This window comes from Primulina eburnea, chromosome 14 (genome assembly GCF_022965805.1).
Source record: "Primulina eburnea isolate SZY01 chromosome 14, ASM2296580v1, whole genome shotgun sequence".
Lineage (NCBI taxonomy): Eukaryota > Viridiplantae > Streptophyta > Magnoliopsida > Lamiales > Gesneriaceae > Primulina > Primulina eburnea.
The window spans coordinates 9,876,606-9,892,879 of record NC_133114.1 but is presented as its reverse complement, the minus strand read 5'-3'; the positions used below and the strand labels follow the sequence as shown (position 1 = coordinate 9,892,879).

The window sequence follows — 16,274 nt, the reverse complement described above, 5'->3', positions numbered from 1 at the left end:
ATCTAGATAAATCATACACCTTAATAAATTCTATGTCTTTATATTTCTAAAGATCGTCATAGTCTTCGAATCATTAATCCTTACATGAAATCTTCAAAAATTAATTAAGATAGAAACCACGAACCATTTGTAATTTCTTAGAAAATCTACAAGTCCCAAAAGCATTCGTAATTGTCAAATTTAACTTATGACCCACGAGTATAACATCAGTACTACTAATCCAAAAATTAATATTGACAAATCATTTCTAACATTGACAAATCATTTCTAACTTTTCTCGACTCCCAAAAGCAAAGTTATTACTCATGTCCAAGTCCACCACACCAGCATGCAAGAAAATTAAATAATTTTCCATTTCATGTTGTAACATGCATAAAGATTTTAAAGATTCAATCTCGAATCACAACAACAGATAAATCTGCACTCTAAAAGTATGTCATGTAAACATACAAGTGATAGTATTTAAAACATGCACATGCTGAAATTATAACTTCATGCTTACTACTTAAAAGACTTTAAAACTTTAAAACTTACAGACTTGAGGTGTGACTTCGTGAGCTTCTTGCGACTGGCAGTAGGCATAACCCTTTACAAGAACACCGCTCTGATACCAACTGAAACGAACCGTACTTTTACTACTTCAAAATTTGCGGAAAAATTTAAAATTTTCTTAAACATAAAATTCATACAGTCGTTACTTATCATTCAACATAATAATATTTAAAATCAACATCTCATACTCAAATTTTCCAACAAAGTACTTATTCCAAATTATCTCACAACCAACATAAAAACATAATATTTTTAAAGTTTTCATAAAACATAAACATAGTGGTCCTCGGGTTTAGCCTTCCGCTCAATCCAAGCCTGCCCCTTGGTCGCCACCTCCTGTCTCCTCATCAACATACTCACCTGCATCGATCAAGTCTAGTGAGTCTAAAGACTCAACACGTATAAACTGGGAATAACGAGTATTACATAATAAAACCACATACAACTTCAAAATATAACATATATACTTGAAACTTAAACTTTGCGTAATAAACTTGAGCTCTTAATAAACTTAAACTTTCATAATAACTTTGAACGCTCATAAACTTCTTTGAACTTGAACATTCATACTTTGAAACTTGAACTTGCATAATAACTTGAACTTTCATAAACTTGAGCTTTGCATAAACTTTGAACATACATGCATACATAATATGACGTGCCATCACATAAACTTTTCTTTAAACATGCTTTCATACTTCAACATACTTAACTTCATCATTTTGCGTAGAGGATGTTTCAAAGCAAGTGACCCATAACATAATAAATATCTGATCAGACAAACCACAGTACTGGGCTGACAGGGACGTATCCACTGCCACATACATAAGATCTCTGTTCATAATTTAACAGGCCAGTTGATCCACGTTCATAATTTAACGCTTCACAACCACGATCTAACCCGTTCATAATTTAACGGGCGGATTGGTCCCCGTTCATAATTTAACGCTTTCCAGTCCTTAACTTTCTTTGGTCACAAGACATTTAGCATACCTCAAAAACTTTAAATATTTTCTTTGCACGTCATACATACTTACTAGACATCGAGGGATTCGTTGGATCTCGTTCGGGACCTTGCTGCATATGCTAACATGCTACCATGAACTTTAAATTCCCCAACTTTAAACATACCTATCAAATGCATCACCCAAAATTGAATTACTAACTTATGACCTTCTAGAAATGCTCGGGACTTGACCGTGATAAATCGTATGTTAACCCCCGACTCAATCCCCAAATCAAACTTGTCAAGAAGTATGAATTTCCCACACAAAAGATAGTACAAACCTTTTTGTTTTAAAACATATCTCCAAGATCTCAATTCAAACTTCATGATATCTAAATTAATTTTTTAGTATACTAGGATATAAAGATTTAATAGTACTCGAAATAAGCAAGAAAAATTGATTTTAAAATAAAAATTCTGCATTCGGCAGCGCCTAGGCGTCACCGTGCAGCGCTGCAGCGCCAGACAGGCGCCTAGGCGCTTTCTGGCAGCGCTGCGGCGCTGCTGCTTCGGCCCTGTAGCGCTGCGGCGCTGCTCTGCAGCGCCTAGGCGCTTCCTGGCCGAACAGGCAGCGCTGTGGCGCCTGCAGTGCGGCGCTGCGGCGCTGATCTGCACGAGTCTTTCCCCAAAATTTTTGCACATGTATTCCTTATGACTTCTAATGCATATTCAACTTAATAACTTCTAAACAACACCTCAAAATTCATATGATCAACCCAATGGACACTTTTAAACACAGCAAGAAACCTCCAACGATTCCCAACGAAGCCTGCAACAAGAAATTCTCAAGAACACATCAATATATAATTTTCTTGAAACACGATATGAGCAGTCATACGAAAAACATCATAACTCACTCGTTTTTAATCCAAATAACTCGAATTTTATATCAAATCGAACGTATCGAAAAGATCTACGTTTTTGTAGTTAAAAGTTTTCTCAAAATCCTTACTGAAAAATCGCAGTATTTTTCAGAACAACAAAAACGTTTATATAAAAATGCAGTTTGAGCAGTCCTACGAAAAATGCCATAACTCACTCAATTTTCATCCGAATATTTCGAATTTTATATCAAATCTAAGGCATCGAAAATTCTACGATTTTCACGTTGAAAGTTTTCTCAAAATCAATACCGAAAAATCGCAGTATTTTACAGAACATAAAAAACGTGAATTTGGTGATCCAAAATTGTTTCAAACTTGATCTAGGCGTGATTGCTCAAACTTCTACGCATCGCACATATAATTTTCCCATAAATAACAACACAACGCATAATATGACAAGATCGATACATCAAGAACAGAATATACGTGCCTTTTGATATTTAAAAATACCGTAACGACGATACCGAAGCGGAGATGATACGGGAGACGATCCGGGACGAACTTTGTTGATTTTTCTTGAAGAAAACTCACTAAATCTTGCTGGAAAATGGCAGAGGAAAGGAACGATGCTTGTTGAAAGGAAAGGGAAAAGGAAGGAGAAAATAATTGGAGAGGAGATTGGTGCAAAAGAGTTTGAAACGTATTTCCCTTCCTTTAGTCAAAAAGTTTGAAAATTATCTTTGAATGTGTATGTGTTTCACGTGTATATGTTTGTGTAATAATGTTGAATTGTTTGAATATGTGTGTGTATATGATATACGTATATATGGGTGTAAAGGTGTGAGTGTTTTGACTTAAGTGTGTGCTTGAATTGTGTAGTAGAAATTAGGGAATAAATTACTTAATTGTATCATTAAGGTGCTAATAAAAAAAAATATTAATTCCAGTAACAATTTAAATAAAATATTAACCCCCACTAATCTTTACATAAAATCCCCCAATTAAAATAAACACACACTAATTTTATAAAATTCTCCAATTTAAAATAAAATGCACATTTGCTACACTCTAAGAGTTTTAAACTCTTAAAAGCACTAAATAAATAAATTAGACTTTTTAAAATGCTAAAAACTAATTAAATTATTTAAAACACCCAATCTACTTAACAATAAAATTCCACATTAAAATTTACTAAAAATCGTCCCGGTCTCCTTTCCTCGATCTCGCCTCGAATATTCGCCTGAAACATAAAACTCAAGAAAATATTTTAACGTACATTAAATAAACATAAATAATTAAAATACTAAAATCATAAATTATATGAAAGCATGCATTAAAATCATTTAATAAAATATATAAGGAATTTAATAACTTGCACTCACGTGGTTCATGTGGACTTCTAATTTTCGAGACATCACAGAATGTCAGGGTTTGAAACAAGTTTTACGATGTTTATGTCTAGGGGTATGATGGTACAGAATATGTTTGTGTGTAAGAATACGATTATATATATATGGGTTGATGTTGTTGCTTGAGTTGAGTTTGTGTCTATGTATATATGAATGTTGTTGCTTGGTTTGGGCTTATACAAAATATAGGGACGTCATGCCAAAATTTTTACAAACCGTCAAAGTGATGCCCCTTGTTTGATTTGATTCATAATATAGTTATATCATTCAAACCTTATTTTGATTACAAGTATAAGTATCATTAATCATGTCAAGTATAGAGTAAGGGTGTGACAGTATGTGTGCATGACAACAGGTGGGACAGGATCAGAGTCGAGAAGAGGATGAGAGAAAAAGATTATCGTGGAGATCCGGGCCCAGAACTAGAGTTGGTTTCAACACTAGATATGTAGTTTTTGAACCTTAGTTTGAGATGAATGTATTTCGTACAATACTTGTATATTCTATTTTGATGTTTATATCAAATGATTGACATATGGTCTGCACTTGTATTTTTTTAAAAAAAAATTAGACCCAGTATATTTAGTTGATCCAATTATTACCAAAGATGACTAAGAAATGAATTTGCGTCCGGGTCCCCACAACCATTAAGGTTTTCCCAGCTGTTATGGTGGGGAGTATGTCGTCTATGTGTGCATTTTTCGTTGTGAACTCATCTGCCAACTTCCAAGCTTTTTTAGGCAGAGATTGGATCCATGCAAATCACTGCATCTCATCCTCAATGCACATGTTGCTTTTATTTTGGAAAAGAGATGATGTGGAGATTGTGGAAGTTGATGCACATCATTTCCAAGATCATGCCAACATAGTGGAGGCCAGATACTATAACGGAGATTTCGGGCCCATCTAAGTCCGTGGCGAGAATAGAAAAAGGAATCTAGTTTGCATGCAGTCCCCAACCTCAAGTTCAGTGTTGAACCAGATACTTAAACCTACTTTCATCGGGCCATATAGGCCGATGATTCAGCCGACGATCGAGGAGATCGATGATTGAGTACAATTAAAAGGAGAAAGAGGTGGTTGCAGCCTCAATGTGGAAAGTCTTTGTGCAGCAGGTTCTGGATAGAGTATGCGATAAGGAACAGGGGAATACCCATGAGATGGAAGTGGTTTATGAAGATGAGTTCGAAGAAGAGTATAAAAAAGATGAGCTTCAAGTTGATGAGTTATTAATGGCGCCATCTCAACCGGAAGATGGTCAAAATGAGGTACGAGATCCGTTAGAAGAGATCAACTTAGGAGAATTTGATGATCCTAAGCTGGTATATGTGAGCACATTGCTGGAAGAAGAAATTAAGCAAGATTTGATCAGCTTGTTGAGGGAGTGAGTAAAGAGAACAAAAAAGCTAATATCCAGCGGGGAGTTGGCCTTTGGGGCCACTTTGGCATTAGCTTGAATAACGAAAATCTGAGTCCATAGTAGCTTCCAGGATACTTGAAAGGAAATCACATAGGCCACCGAGACATGGCTGGAAAGAGTTCCAGAGAACAGGGAGTTAAATCTCACCAAACCAGAGTACAACGTAGAATGGAGAGATAGCATAGCAGAATGAGAACACTGTGCGAACTACTGAAGGGCATGGAAGCTTGGTTTTGATATAAGAGTAGGCTTACAGACCACTTTTGTATATGTTTAATTCTTTATTTTGAAACTTCATGTGATGTAGGCCTTAGGGTCACTGATATAAATATCCGTTGTTTATGATTCAATAATGAGACTGAACAAATGAAGTGGGCCAATAGGCCAATTTAATCATTTTGGAGGTATCATGTTTCATTAGGGAGTCAGGTGAGGAAATATTCGCGAGCGGAGAGTTTTAAACCAACTTATGGTTTTGCTTGAGACTATTGAAGTGAGTTGTGTTAATTGGATTAAGAACAAATAGAAAACTCCTTCACAGCATCCAATACACAACATCACATACAAACTCATCTTCATTTCACATCCATCATCCAACAACCACAACACCAAACCAAAAGTCAACAAGTATAAAGTGGAGCCACCGCATGCAAGAACAGTAAGTAAACGTGTATGCGGGAAGGGGTCCAACTTAAAAGCAAATGCATATAATTGTATGTGGGAAATGGGTCCGACTGAAGTGCCAATACATATACATGTATGTGGGAAAGATGTTACACCCTTACTCTATACTTGACATGACTAATGATACTTATACTTCTAATCAAAATAGGGTTTGAATGATATATCTATATAAATGAAGCAATTCAAAACAAGGAGCATCATTTTGACAATTTGTAAAAATTTTGACATGATGTCCCTAAATTTCAATACACCAACACTCAAGCAATAATAACAATATGTAATACACTAACCTTCAAGAAACAATACAATATGTACATATAATCATTTCCTTCTATACAAACATATTATGTATCATTATACCCATAGACATACACATTGTAAAACTTGTTTAAAACCCTGACATTAAATTCATTATAATACATATGCGGAAGGTATACAATAAGAAGTTTCGGTTCTTGTCGAGGTGAGGCACGTTTCAAGCATCCTATGTATTTTCATTACCTGATCCTATAATACATGAGCTATGTGAGTTTATAAAACTCAATAAGTTGGCACTTATACGTATCAATATGCGTATAAGGAACATACATATCAAGTCGTGATCAACAATGAATCTTTAAACCATGTCATACCATAGCATATATTCATGTTCATTTTCGTACTTGAGCCTCATTAGTTGACCTGTAATACCGTGCTTGCTTTATTATATAGCTACTACTGTGTTGGATGTCAGGGAGAAACCTTTGGCAACCCCACGCCCCATTAACATATTTTGGCCAATAGGTTTGGTGGACTTAAACTCACTCATGATGTCAACAAGCTCTATATCATATAAAATCAGTCTTTTTCCTTTCATGTTCATGACATAGCACCCCTCTTCCATATTCATTAGTTCATTACATATATAATATATAACAATGGAATATGTTGCTATGTTTTCATCAATAAACATAATAACAATGTATATATAGCAATAATCAATGGGAAGTATTTGAAATCATAATTTTACTCATGTATTAATTCAAGAACATGCCAACTTACAGTCCAAGTGTAAGAACACTGGTTTGAGACGATGTTTATCAGTCCTATGCTGTCAATAAACCAATAGTCAAGTCACTATGTCTCTAGTATGTGAAAGCTACTCCTTTACATGTAGAACAACTAAAAGAGAATAAAAATTACACCCTTAGGAAGTTCTTGAGATGGAGAACTAAGTTATAACTTCAAAATGATGAAAGGAATGAAGAAGAAAGCATTTGGAGGAAGATTCCTAGGTTTTCTCTCAAGTCTTGTTGTTTAAGGATTGAGAAATGGTGAAAATGGCTTCGATAATCGGTCATTTTCTACCTCTCGGGCGCGGAATGTTCTGTACAGACTAGGCTTGTAGTGCACCGGTGCTCGGGCGGTCATTTTCTACCGCTCGGGCGCCACAGGTTCTGCCTCTGCACACTGCTTCATAAAAGATCGCTCCAGAAACAGCTCTTTCCTTCATAATTTGAAAAGGTGATAAACATTAAAGTTGTAGCCCTATGGCTTGGCTTGAATCTCCAACTAGTTTCATGTCATTTGGAGGTTTGAGTAAAAAGGTATGCTTATTCTCCTAACATGTGTCAGTGAGGGAATGACGGTATACATGACACATTTTGGGGCACTGTTGGCTTGTCTTCCACAATGATTTGGACATAACCCAAAACATGAAAGTTGTAGCATTATATATTAGATTTCTAATGGTTATGACCTCACACAATTTGGATCAATATTCAAATGATTATGCTAAAACGCGTAAGACCTACCATATTTTCATCTCATTTCCTACCAACTTCATTACACTACTTTTACCTACTCATCTTATTATCACTATTTAAACACATATTCATTCTCAATACACCATGGACCATCTAGAAATCATAATCAGTTTCAATATCGATACTTCAATCAACATGTAAAACATATGAGTTAAATAACTATATATTAAATGACATAAACGCCTTATTATCATTTGTACGATTAATCGGGCATTACAATTCTCCCCTCCTTCAAAGAATTTTGTCCTCGAAATTTGACGTACCATATAGTTCAGGATATCTCTATTGAATTTCGTCTTCTCGCCCCCAAGTTGCTTCTTCGATTGCATGGTTGCGCCATAATAGTTTCACTAAGGGTATTTCCTTGCCTCGTAACACTTTTGATTTCCTATCAAGGATTTGGACCGGTCGTTCTTCATACGAGAGATTCGATGCAAGCTCCAATGGTTTGTAATGAAGAATATGAGAAGGATTGGCCAAATATTTCCGTAGCAAGAAAACATGAAAAACATTATGAACGTTTGATAAGTTCGGTGGTAAAGCAACTCGGTTGGCTCTGTCTCCTATTCTTTCCAAGATTTCAAATGACCTATATATCTTGGACTTAATTTTCCCTTCTTGCCGAAACGCAAAATGCCCTTCAATGGTGATATCTTTACAAATACATGGTCACCGACTTGAAATTCTAATTGACGATGTCGCACATCAGCGTAACTTTTCTGTCGGCTCTAGGCAGTGTGCATTCTTTCTCTAATCTTGGTTACCAATTCGGCTGTCTGTTGTACCAATTCAGGGCCTAATAACTTTCTTTCTCCTATTTCTTCCCAATGTACTGGAGAGCGACATTTTCTACCATGCAGTATATGGTGCCATTCCAATTCTTGACTATAGCTATTGTTACATGTAAAATCAGCCAACGGTAGTTTGCTGTCTCAACTACCTGGAAAATCAATGTTACATGCCTCAACATATCTTCTAAGTTCTGATTTACTCGTTCTGATTGTCCATCAGTTTGAGGGAGGAATGATGTACTAAATGCTAATTGGGTTCCCATAGCATGATGTAAACTTTTCCAAAATGCAGATGTAAATTTGGGATCTCTATCAGATACAATGGATACTAGGATGCCATGAAGCCTCACTATCTCTTTGATGTATTCTTCAGCATATTGATTCATCGTGTATGTGTTCTTCACTGGAAGAAAGTGAGCTGATTTTGTGAGTCGATCCACAATAACCCATAGAGCATTGAATCCTATTTGTGTTCTTGGCAAACCAAGGATAACACAAACCAAGGATGAAATCCATTGTGATATGTTTCCATTTCCACCCAAGAATGGGTAGTGGTTTCAGGAGTCATCCAGGTCTTTGATGTTCAGTCTTGACCTGTTGACAAGTTAGACATTGTGCAACAAATTGAGCAATGTCCTTTTTCATACCAGGCCACCAAAATAATGGTTTCAAATCCTTGTACATTTTCGTGCCTTATGGATGGATCGAATAGGGAGTAGCATGTGAATCAATAAGAATGTCAGTTCTGATTGTTCCTTGTTTTGGCACACACAATCTGTGACACCTCTAGCCCTTAACATTAAAAATACGCAGCGGAAATTAAAAATTTTACTTTAAATATGGAAGGAGTTTCAAAATACACTTCTTTAAACATTTACATCCAAAATAAATACATGATCATTTAAATGACATAACAAAAACAAAACATCATTCCTATGATCATGCCATCAAAATCATCCTTCCATCGGTGTATGCATATGACCCCTGTCTCGCAGTCAACGTCCCGGGCCACCACTCTGATCTGCATCACATGAAATAACTGAAATGAGAATAAATCTCAGCAAGTGGAACTCTTACATAGCAATGAACAATAAAATCTGTAAAACATAGCTTTGAAATCATAAATACCATCAACTCTGGACTGTAAACTCTGAACATGAATATCATATCAATAGCAATAGCAATAGCAATAGCAATGAGATGGTATTTATCGTTACTATGGGGATTGATATCAATAGTATCTCTGTCTGTGGGTTGCTCGTATCCCAAATCGATATAAATACCGATAACTCTGAGGGATAAAAGCCTATGGGCGTTGATCAACTAATATTGCATGCAATCTCTGACTATGTATTTAACAATCCGGAAACATTTGAATTCTCTGACATTTAAACATGAACTTTGAAACTCTATTTTTCTCTTGTATTCCCTTTTTCAATATATATGAGACAACAAATGCCCCAATAAATATAACAATTGAATCAATACATACAATGGTTCAAATGGAAGGGAATATCACATAAAACCTTTTAAACACAATACATATAACCTCATGTGAGCAAAAAGGGAGGAATTCCACTTACAACCCACAAGAACACCACAAAATTAGTTCTTGATCACCACCTACAACAATAATCCAAATATAACACCAATATCAACTCCAAATCCAAGAAACCAAGCTAATAATCCATAAATCCACAAGAATAACAAACCCAACACAACTCTCAACTCGAAACCTTAAAAGAATCGCACCAAAAACTTACCTAAGCTTCCTAGCACCACGGAGAACGTTGATCTCAAGTCGAATCGCCAAATAAACGCTTGAATCGAAGATAGGAAGTGAAAGAAATGAAGAAAACCCTAAGAAATGAGAGGATTTCGAAATGAAAAGAGGAAAGAATGAAGTCAAATCGATCAAAAAGGTACTATAAATCTCGACCATACCTCTACTGTACATCACCGCGGGTGCGCCAACACAAAGGCCGCGGGTGCGCTGAGCTCTCGGCAGTCCACAAAATTCCTGAACCACAGACACCGCGGGTGCGGTCCCTGCATCACCGCGGGTGCGGTGATGCTACGGCCCTCCAACACAAAAACTGGAACAGTCGACCGCGGGTGCACTCCTTGCACTACCGCGGGTGCACTATGGTCACGGCCAAGATCACCTCCAATGCAACTAAAATCGATCCGGAACTCTGAAACGAACAACCAACAACAACTAACACCTCAAGAACAATATACTAAACATACTATAGCCCATAAACACAACTCTAAACCTCTAATCAAATAACTCAAATGAACATACGAAACTTAAATCGTACCGTACACCGGGTTCGGCTATTACAATCTCCCCTCCTTAGAGGAATTTCGACCGCGAAATTGACATCACTGCTCGAACAACTCAGGATACTTCTCTCTCATCTCTACCTCTGGTTCCCACGTAGCCTCCTCTATCAAATGATTCCTCCAAAGGACTTTAACGATGCCGATCTCTTTGTTCCTCAATACTCTGAATGTGCGATCCAGAATCTGAATCGGAATCTCTTGGTACGTCAAATTCGGCGTCAAGTCCAATGGCTCATGGTGAAGAACATGGGAAGGATTCGCAATATACTTCCTGAGCATCGATACGTGAAACACGTTATGAACTCTGTCAAGATCTGGTGGTAGGGCTAATCTGTAGGCTCGATCACCAACTCTGTCCAATATCTCAAATGGACCAATAAACCTCGGACTCAGCTTGCCCTTCTTACCAAACCTCATCACACCCTTGAGAGGTGCTATCTTCAGAAACACGTGGTCGCCAACCTCGAACTGCAAAGGTCTACGACGAACATCTGCATAGCTCTTCTGTCTGGACTGCGCAGTCTTCATCCTCTCTCGGATCACAGCAACAACATCAGCAGTCTGTTGGACCAACTCTGGTCCCAACATCTTCCTCTCACCAACCTCATCCCAATACAAGGGAGACCTGCACTTCCTGTCATAAAGTGCCTCATACGGTGCCATGCCAATCGTCGCCTGGTAGCTATTATTATAAGTGAACTCAACCAAAGGCAACATAGAATCCCAGCTACCTGGATAATCGATAGTACCAGCTCTGAGCATATCCTCAAGAATCTGAATGACTCTCTCTGACTGACCGTCGCTCTGAGGGTGATAAGCTGTACTAAACGCTAACCGCGAACCCATAGCTCTGTGCAAACTCTTCCAAAACTCTGAAGTAAACCTGGGGTCACGATCAGACACAATCGACACAGGCACACCATGAAGTCTAACAGTCTCTGCGATATAATCCTCGGCATACTGATTCATGGAATACGTCGTCTTGACTGGAAGAAAGTGCGCTGACTTGGTCAATCGATCAACGATAACCCAAATAGAATTGAATCCTTTCTGCACTCTGGGAAGACCAGTCACGAAATCCATCGTAATATGCTCCCACTTCCACTGAGGAATCGGCAATGATAGCAATGTCCCAGCAGGTCTCTGATGCTCGATCTTCACCTGCTGACAAGTAAGGCACTGAGAAATGAACAAAGCAACATCTTTCTTCATACCTGGCCACCAATAGATTCGACGAAGATCCTGATACATCTTCGTACTGCCTGGATGAATCGAATATGGTGCGGTATGAGCCTCTGTCAGAATGTCACGCCGAATATCATCACCAGCAGGAACACAAATACGGCCTCTGAAAGTCACCAAACCATCTCCATTCAGCTCAAACTCTGAATTCCCTCTCTCCTCTGCTCTAGCTCTCAACTCTGTCAACTGAACATCGTCAGTCTGCTCTCTACGGATCCTGTCCGTCAATGTAGCCCAAATGACCAACGCTGAAAGACGAGCAATGGTCCCCGGAACCACCAATGAAATCTCCTCTCTCTGCAAATCCATCAACAACGGTCTCTGAAGCAAAGAACTCAAGGAAGAACTCGACTTATGACTCAACGCATCAGCCACAACATTCGCCTTCCCTGGGTGATAACTAATCGTCACATCATAATCTTTGACAAGCTCTAACCACCTCCTCTGCCGCATGTTGAGCTCTCGCTGAGAAAACAAGTACTTCAAACTCTTGTGGTCTGTGAAGATCTCACACTTTTCGCCATACAAGTAATGTCTCCAAATCTTCAGGGCGAAAACCACAGCTGCCAGCTCTAAATCATGCGTCGGATAATTCCTCTCGTAATCCTTCAACTGGCGAGAAGCATAGGCAATGACCTTGCCTCGCTGCATCAGCACTGCACCAAGACCCTTCTTCGACGCATCGGTAAAGACGACAAAATCCTCTGAACCACTGGGCAATGAAAGAATAGGAGCTGTCGTCAATCTATCCTTCAACTCCTTAAATGCACTCTGGCAATCAATGGACCACTCGAACTTCACAGTCTTCCTCGTCAGATTGGACAATGGCAGGGCAATCTTGGAAAAATCTGAGATGAAACGACGATAGTAACCTGCCAAACCAAAGAAACTGCGAACCTCTGAAACAGTAGTAGGAATAGGCCACTTCTGAATCGCCTCAATCTTCACTGGATCAACAGCAATACCATCCTTCGAAACGACATGGCCTAGAAAAGAAATCTGATCCAACCAAAACTCACACTTCTTCAACTTAGCAAATAGCCTCCTCTCTCTCAACAACTGAAGCACAACTCTGAGATGCTCTGAATGAAGCTCTCTGGTCTTGGAATATATCAGGATATCATCGATGAAAACAATGACGAAACTATCCAAATATGGCTTGAACACTCGGTTCATCAGATCCATGAAAACTGAAGGGGCATTGGTCAGACCAAAAGACATCACGAGAAACTCATAGTGACCATACCTGGTCCTGAACGCCGTCTTAGGGATATCAGACTCCCTAACCTTCAACTGATAATAGCCAGACCGAAGATCAATCTTCGAAAATACTGTAGCACCATGAAGCTGATCAAACAGATCATCTATCCGTGGCAACGGATACTTGTTCTTGACAGTCACTTTGTTAAGCTCCCTGTAGTCGATACACAGCCGCAACGACCCATCCTTCTTCTTAACAAATAGAACCAGAGCTCCCCAAGGCGAAGAACTCGGACGAATAAAACCCTTATCCAAAAGATCCTGCAACTGCGTCTTCAACTCTTTCATCTCGGTAGGGGCCATCCTGTACGGAGCCTTAGAAATAGGAACCGTACCTGGAGCTAGATCAATAACGAACTCTACATCTCTGTCCGGCGGCAAACCCGGAACATCATCCTCAAACACATTGGCAAACTCCCTCACAACATCAATATCATCAATATTCAACTTAACCATACCATCCACATCCACAATAGAAGCAAGAAACCCATCGCAACCTCTACACAATAATCTCTCAGCCTCAAGACATGAAATAAAAGGAAGGACCAGCGAAGTACCTGCACTGGCGAGCATACCTCCCCTCCGGCTATCATCTGCAAAAGTCACCGTCTTAGCAACGCAATCAATCACTGCACGATAAGTCGATAGCCAATCCATGCCAAGAATAACATCAAAGGCAACCATCGGGATGACAATCAAATCAGCAAAGACCTGATGTCTCGCTTGCCTCTCCCGGGCAATGTCCTTCTCGTCCTGCTCAGCCAACAATGCCTTGGACACGATCTCCTTGAAAGTTGTGGGGACCCGGACGCTAATCATCTTCTTAATCATCGTTGGGATTGAATTATCAATTACGATAAAACAGGGTCTAAAAATTTTTCTTTTTAAAATGTAACTGCGGAAGGTAATGGAATCTAAACAATATACATTTCTGTATAAAAACTATAGTTCAGTATAAAAGTACAATACTGTACAACCTAAGTCTAAGGTTCAAGTACTAAATTCAAGTAATAAACCAAGTCTGCTACAAGTCCGGAATCACCACGCTAACTCGTCTTCTCTCATCGTCATCTTGACCCTGATCCAGCCCCACCTGTTGTCATGCACACATACAAAACAAGACAACAGCCGGATAACTCCGGTGAGAATAAATCCCAGTATAAAACATGGTAAGCATGTATGTAAACAAACTAATTCATAAACCATGCGATCATGTATAAACACAATATATTTCATAATCTATGAAATTAATCAAATAAGCATCTAACTCAAATCAGATAAACATGTATATAAACGCTCTACATCTTAAAACATGCTAGCACAACTGGAAGCAATAACGATGGGTCCCATGATCTAGGAACCACATCCATATAAGCATAAAGTCCTAATCAAATCATGTCTAGACTTGACTCGATCTATAACCCTAGGGATCCCGGGGTGAATAAGACGTCACTACCTACCCTCCAATCGGGGTAATGTACGTCTCATTCCTAGACTTCGGTCTGAGCTGTATCAACGGCGGCAATAAGAGTAATACCTACTCCTATGCTGAGATACACCGAAACGTCTAGCTATTTGACAATGCCTGTCAAAGACTCTCCTATCTTAGATGCAATGAATAAGAATCTGTAAACAAAGCATAATCATATTCATAACTGAATATCTCAATTATCTTACCTGCTTGAATACAATTCTATAATCAAAGCATAATCAGGTAACAATATAAACAATAATCTAGTATGTGATTTTATTGGGAAACTCAAATTAATCTAATTTGAGTTATGCTTCCCGAATATCACATGAATTATACCTTTGTCGTCCCTGTCTGACGAAGACGAAGTCTGGTATTCAACTCTGTCCATATCAAATCTGAAATGACAATATCGAATACACTGTGTCAGTGACTAACTCAATACACAATCTGTTCTGATCAATACCCAATTCAGTATACAATCTGATCAATATCTGAACAAGATACAATCTGAGTCTTATCAATAATATCACAATCAAATCGAAATCATATCTGAATCTGATCAATCTAATTCAACTGATGTTTCGACGGCATACTAATACAATCTGAATAACCCCGTCAATCTGAACATCACATATATAATACTGGCACTCATAATCTGTCAACATAATTCATACTCTGAATATTAACACAATTCTGATATAGAATCTCATTCAATATGTTTCAAAAATCATAACAATTACAGAAACGGTCTGTTCTTTAATCTGACTTCAATTCTACAATATCTACGGTAGCAGAAACACTATATCTGAATCATATTCAATTCTGACAATATCATAAATTCAAATCTTGTCTAAACGTAACAAAACTTACGTCCTTGTGTAGCTCGTGTCGAGAGGAACACAGTACTGTAGTCGGATTTAAAATCAGACAGACGGATTACACAAAATCACAATAATAGTCTTCGAAGAAACTTAAAGCTTTCTCCTTAAGCTTTTCTCGTTTCCCTCGGCTGAAATATGAAGAATTTCATGCTTAAACATATATATATATACCGCATGCACATCTGAAACGTGGCATATATCTTGGTGTTGCACGTCGCTCGCTCGAGCAGACAAAAGTTGCCGCTCGGGCGAAGAACTCTCGGCCCTCATCCATTATTCATTCGCGCTCGGGCGAACAAAAAGTTCCGCCCGGGCGAAGGACTCTCGGCTTTCTACCAACACTCAATGGCGCTCGGGCGGACAAACATTTTCGCCCGGGGGCTATACCTTCGGCCCAAATTGTATAATTTCATATACTTGCTCAAATCTTATCTCGAACTGGCCCGCCTATAATTACATCAATTCATAATCAGTAAATCATATCATATTACAATAATTAAATTCTCGGGCATTACATTTCTCCCCCTCTTAGATCTGAGTTCGTCCTCGAACTCACAACAATCAATTCAGATATATGAGA

The 16,274-nt window shown here is 38.4% G+C and overlaps 1 long non-coding RNA gene across 1 annotated transcript; it reads right to left on the bottom strand.

Moving 5' to 3' along the window:
- Positions 1-646: 646 nt before the first annotated feature.
- Positions 647-3,093, bottom strand: LOC140812543 (uncharacterized). Its single transcript, XR_012113689.1, has 2 exons — positions 2,873-3,093; positions 647-912 (listed from the first exon to the last, which is right to left on the bottom strand). It is a non-coding gene; the product is annotated as an uncharacterized lncRNA (long non-coding RNA).
- Positions 3,094-16,274: the final 13,181 nt, after the last annotated feature.